At 36.0% G+C, this 6,000-nt stretch overlaps 1 long non-coding RNA gene across 2 annotated transcripts; it reads left to right on the top strand.

Annotated features, from left to right (window-relative positions):
* Positions 1-426: 426 nt before the first annotated feature.
* LOC125190919 lies at positions 427-2,266 on the top strand. Of its 2 annotated transcripts, XR_007170998.1 has the most exons (4): positions 427-541; positions 878-936; positions 1,046-1,396; positions 1,491-2,266. It is a non-coding gene; the product is annotated as an uncharacterized LOC125190919 (long non-coding RNA). The 2 variants fall into 2 exon arrangements; XR_007170997.1 differs by lacking the exon at positions 427-541 and having other exon boundaries at positions 556-936.
* The last annotated feature ends 3,734 nt before the right edge of the window (positions 2,267-6,000 follow it).

Below are 6,000 nucleotides of genomic sequence, written 5' to 3'. Positions count from 1 at the left end.
AAAATCGAATTCTATCTTCTATCAGAGATGGAATTATTTAATTTATTTTATTTGTATATATAACTAATGTAAATCTAGTACTATAAATCTAACATACACCTACTACTATTCATGCAATACATATGTGTTGTTCATCTAATACATATATAATGTTGTCTGATTCTCCTCCGCATTTAGGGGATGTTCAGGTTTGTTTTTATGGATTGATTAAAATTAAATGTGAAGTGATTAATATGTACGGTTTGACCCAAAAGTGGAAAATCCTTTTGTGTTGATCAAGTTGATAGAATTGGGGTTTCCACGTGCAATATTGGAAATATTATTGGTAACTAAAAAATGTATATATTTACTGAAAGATGGACCTAGCCTTGCCTTCTTCAGATACTGAAATTCTCATCCCGCCATGATTTTCATAAACGCGGCAAAACCTAAATTTTTTAGTGGATTTCTGGAGTTATAAACAATGGGCAAACGTCACCACAATTTCTCAAACCAAAAATGGATTCAGGATTTCATCGGAGCACAGGTGTAACCCAAACAGGTATTTGAGTTTATGGTTAATATATTAGTGAATGGTTGAATTGTGATTTAGGCCCAATTTGTGTAAGGTACCAGATGTGTGTTTTTTGTTCGATTCTATCCGTGCTTGTATTTTTGCGAGTCGCTAGGACCGAAGAACTCTGTTATTGTTTGGAGGATTTACGGTGACCATTATGGATGGTCGAGGGTGTGTTCTGTTTCAAGAAATGCTTGTTTACCGTATTACTGCTTGGTTGTGCGATTGTGCTGAGTAATTTTGGATGAGGTTTATGTTGTCTCTGACACGCTGACGAAAGGAGAAGTGATTTTGTTTTCCTCTCCATGAGTTGGACCGTAGGTAGTAGGGACTACGGAAACGACCATAGGCTAGCAGCTCTACAACCTTCGATAGTAACGGTGAGTCATTCTCAATTGGATTGAATTAGTATTTCTGTTTTTTATAGGCTAATAATATGTCCCCTAAAATACTCCTTTTAAGAGATGTTTGACTTTCCTATTTTGGTAGTGGTGACCGACACCTCTAGGCAGAAGTTTCGCAAAGGTGACCGCACTCGACGGATGTGGGCGCCAAAGGAAGAGGAGATTCTTGCAGCTTCCCTACTAGAGCTCACAGCTAGTGGGTGAAAATCCAACAACGGTTTCTATGGTGTTATCTTAGCAATATTGAAGACAATCTCCATGCCAAATTTCCCAAAACTGACTTGAAAGGTACTCCCCACATAACCTCTAAGATCTCGACGTGGAAGAAAAGCTATGGGATTCTACGATCCATTTCAAGAAAAGTGGAATTGGTTTGAATACGGACGGGGATTACAAAATCGACTTTAGCGACGACCAGTGGGACCAAATTGTAGCGGTGAGGTTCCTTCTCCTTTTACTCGACTGACCTATCTAAGTTTGATACGCACAAAAGGTATATTATGTTGCTAACTCCTTCGCGAACTAATTAGGCTGATAAGGACGCAAAGTTTGTGAGGACAAAGTCATGGTCGCTTTGGGAGACGTGGCAGTTGATTTTCAGGAAAGATAGAGCCTCCGGTGGTGCTGCCCAGGAGGTAGATGACTTTGCCACTCGTCTACGTGCTCAACTCGGCGGGGGAAGTCAATGCAACTAGAATGACTATCATTCGTCGTTTGACAATTTCCCCACTGATCCATTGACAGAAGCAACTGATAACACAGAACTCAATGGAATTAGCTCCAGAAATGGTGGCAAACAATCCTCGATCAACAAAACTAGCCCAGGCAGCCATACTAAGGCCTCCAGTGATGCAGCCTTTATGGAATTCCTCCCCAATCTTCATGCCGAAATCAACACGGGTTTGGATATGATCTCTGCCAGAATTGGTTACGAGTTTGATATGGGAAAGCAAGGCGGGAAGTTTATGACAAGCTTGGGACACTAGCCGGCCTAACTCTTCACCAACGCTATGAGCTTTACAACATACTAGGAGATAAACCTCAGCAGCGTCTTGAGGTCTTTATTGGGCTATCGGCGGCAGCTAGGCTCGGATATGTTCTCTTCCTGGTTCAGGAGAATCATAAGAAAGATTGACGATCCGTTGTTGTTAGGCTATAAGTTGGTATGTGTTGTTTGAATTTGGGTAACGGTTTATTATGGGTTAAATATTAAGCAGGTTTCTGTTGTAAGTAGTAATGTTGTGTTAGGTGTGGGTGTACAATCTTTACCCCAGCAGACTTGTTTCATGGGTTTGGCTGTTCTTCAGACTTTATGTACGTAATATATAATCTGTTTTGCTATGTTGGACGTGTTAGTATTTAACCTCTTCTCTTTTAGCGTTGTTATTTGGAATTAACCATGATATTAGACTATTTCAAAAAAAATTGTTGTTGTTCACTGGAAGTTCATCAAGCACACAACTCATCGAAGATTAAGGCCTCTTCATTTCATTCACTGAATCGAGATGAGGGAGTTGCATTACTTGGGATGCAGAGACACAAATTAGTTCCAAATTGTTTCCATAAAACAGAAATCACATTGCATAACTTTCTTGTTTTTTAATGCACACATATTTTCCCTTTTACTTGTAAAAATAAAAGTAAGCACACTTCTTTAATTCCAATAGTTTGTGAATAAGGAAAACACACCCAACACCAATTGAGGTTAAAACATAGGCCATTTTTACTCAAGCCAACTTCGAACGGGGACAACAAACTTGAGGATAATACTATAGTACGCATATATACTCACGTATGTAAACGTGTACTTAATATAAGATACTGGCTATTATGATAAAGCTAAAAAGGTTCCATCCAAATAAGTTTGTCACCATCACAACACTAGACACTGTGTTTTTTTAGAAAGGATCGGCACTGCCCCTAAGTCCAACCACCAACGGTGATGGACGGTTTATAATATGGGGCCACCACCTGATGGGGTTGTTGAACCTGCAAGAGCTAACACAGTTTGACAGTGTCGACGTTCCTGCACCAGCGCTGCCTGCCACATTTGGTTTGGGCAAGTCTCTCCCCTTCTCAACTCGAGTCCTCAGTTGACCGTCGTGCGACATTTATGAAGTAAACACTCAGTGAGGTTGTGGACTCGCAGTCTACAGCCTCATTCACCTCATGGGGAAAGAGCTTACATCGAACCTTTGGACTTGGCCACACGGTAGGAGAGTTGACCTCTTCCTGTTGCTCAGTGTGCTCGATGATGACTACATTGCGGTGTGTTTCCACCGTCTTATCCGAAAGAACTATTACATCTTTTTCTCCTTCAACTTTCACGTCATCCCAGCCGAACAAACATGCAATCTCTGAGAATATGGGCTCTTCGTAGTAATAGTAGTGTTATCAAACGCAGTCAAACCAATACGATATACCTTCAATATCTTTGCCCACACTTCGTCGGTCGTAACGATTGTTTTTCTGGTCAGTTTCCAAGTGACACCTGGTTGACGACCAACATACTTGAATGTGTTATAGCGCTTTCTTAGTTGCTGAACACGGTCCAGGAGTGTTGCTTCGGTGAAAACAACAGCGAGCTCGTTCCGTATCTTCTCGGCCACCGTGAGTAAGAACCACGATGGAAAGTAGTCATGACTCCAATGTGTCTCTGCCTTCGGGGTTAACAATATTTTGACCAGAATCTCATCACACGTAGGAGTCCAGTCGCCTTTGTACAAAAAAGCGGTTTGGGGTGCGAGAGCCATTTTGTTTTGGCTTGGAAATATGGTGAAATGGTTGTGTGTTGTAACAGAAATGCCACTACTAGAAAATTCACATATTATGACATGTATAAATGCAACTAGAAAACTATTATCTTGACACTTTAGTTGTAATGGCACTTATTGCACGTGTGAGGGAAAAATGTGATAATAAGCAAAGTGCGAAGATTAATCCTTCTTTATTACACTCAAAAAGTGTCAAGAAAAAACTCTTGTCATCACAATGTGTAGTGTCAAAAACCCTTGGCTGAGATAGAGCACACAAGAAGAGAGAGATTGGATTCTTTCAGACTCAAATAGATTGGCAGATGTCCAGAATGATAGAGTCGCATGGATGAGAAAGACAAGAGCAATTATTTTGTACTGTAATTTTCACAATTTGGTGAGGTGATAAAGCAACAGGAAGAGACGATTGTGATTCTGGTAAATTTACAAAGATTCTGTTAGGTGTACTGTAATTATGAAAATTTGCAATCAAACCCAATATATTCACTTTAAATACAAAGTGTAGTACAGTAGAAGAAAAGGAATAAATTGCCAATTTGTAATTATACATTAATAGATTGATGTGCTAAAACTTAAATCAATAGTAGTGTACAATAACGAATTTAATATCTTATCCCTAATTTATGAACGTGCTTCTATTTTTTTTAATAATGAATAAAGTAATTTTTTTAAAATTTTAATCATTAATAGAATATATTTTTTATATATTCTATTTAATCTAAAAATCAGAGCATATTTATTCTCAATACCGATTATCCTTTTCTATTCAAATTTATATCTAAATTTATGCTTAATATTTAACATTATACTCATAACACATAATGGAAATGTCATTAAGTGAATCCTCTTTTGACATTTATTTAAAATGCAACAATAATAGATATTATAAATGACATGAAACGTTGATGTGATTATTGGATATATGTGTTTAAATCCAGAAATGCAGCCCAAATCTTGGCCCTAAGATTAGATGATCTAATGGACAATAATTAACCTAAAACACGGAAGATCATAATTAATTAGTTTTAGGTCATATTATAAAATTTGAGTTTATGTCATGTTAAGATCATTTTAGGTCATACTTTGTTAGCATGACCTAAAAATAAACTAACTATGACCTAAAAATGTCTTACGTATGACCGTGTTCTGCATTTCTATATTTAAATCTGGTCTTCATAGATCAAAACCATATATATATATATATAGGATTGTGATCAATTGAGATTTTTTATGCTAATTGAGAAATGAGATGCAATATCAGCCACTCATTTTTATTAAATGAGTGGTCCAGATTTTTCCACATGGAAAATATCTTTAGATTAATTAATTATGAAAGGGCGGAATGGTAATATCATGGTAAATTTTATTCAATAAATTTTTAATTTTTAATTTTTAATTTTAATTTTTTATTAATTTCTTTTAATTTTTTTTAATTTTTTTTTAATTTTTTAATTTTTATTTTTCAACTACATATACAATTCATGTCAACTACACACATATAATGTCAACTATGTGTACAATTCATGTCAACTACACACATATAATGTCAACTATGTGTACAATCCATGTGAACTACATATACAATTCATGTTAACTACACAATATAATGTCAATTACATGTACAATTCATGTCAAATAGTATTTATTGAATAAAGTTGTTGACATTTGATGTGTAGTTGACATGAATTGTATATGTAGTTGAAAAAAAAAAAATTTAAAAAAAATTAAAAAAAAAAATTAAAAAAATTAAAAAAAATTAATAAAATTACAATTATGCCCCTCTGTTGACATAAACTACATGTTGTTGACATTTCACAAATATTCTGGATGAGTGGCTGAGATTGCATCTCAATTCTCAATTAGGTTGATAAATCTCAACCTAACAAGACCATATATATATATATATATATATATAGGGATGTATTCAAATCCTTTTCATATCTTTTGTCCTTTTTCCTTCTTAATCCTAGCCCCACGATTTTGTCATCTGACGGTTAGATTAATGCCACGTGTCATTTAATAATGCACATTCTCATTCTAATAATGCACAGCGGCTAATAATGCAACATTATAGACTAATAATGCACATTTTCATTCTAATAATACACAACGGCTAATAATGCAATATTATAGACTAATAATGCATTGATCACAACCATCCAATTCAAGGATCCAAGGGCTGAGATTAAGAAGGAAATAGGACACTTAGGGTGCAAAGGAGCTAACGCACCCCATATATATATATTTAGGGTTAGGCTCCTTTGCA

This window comes from Salvia hispanica, chromosome 5 (assembly GCF_023119035.1).
Source record: "Salvia hispanica cultivar TCC Black 2014 chromosome 5, UniMelb_Shisp_WGS_1.0, whole genome shotgun sequence".
NCBI classification, from domain to species: Eukaryota; Viridiplantae; Streptophyta; class Magnoliopsida; order Lamiales; family Lamiaceae; genus Salvia; species Salvia hispanica.
This window is presented reverse-complemented; position numbering and strand designations above follow the sequence as displayed.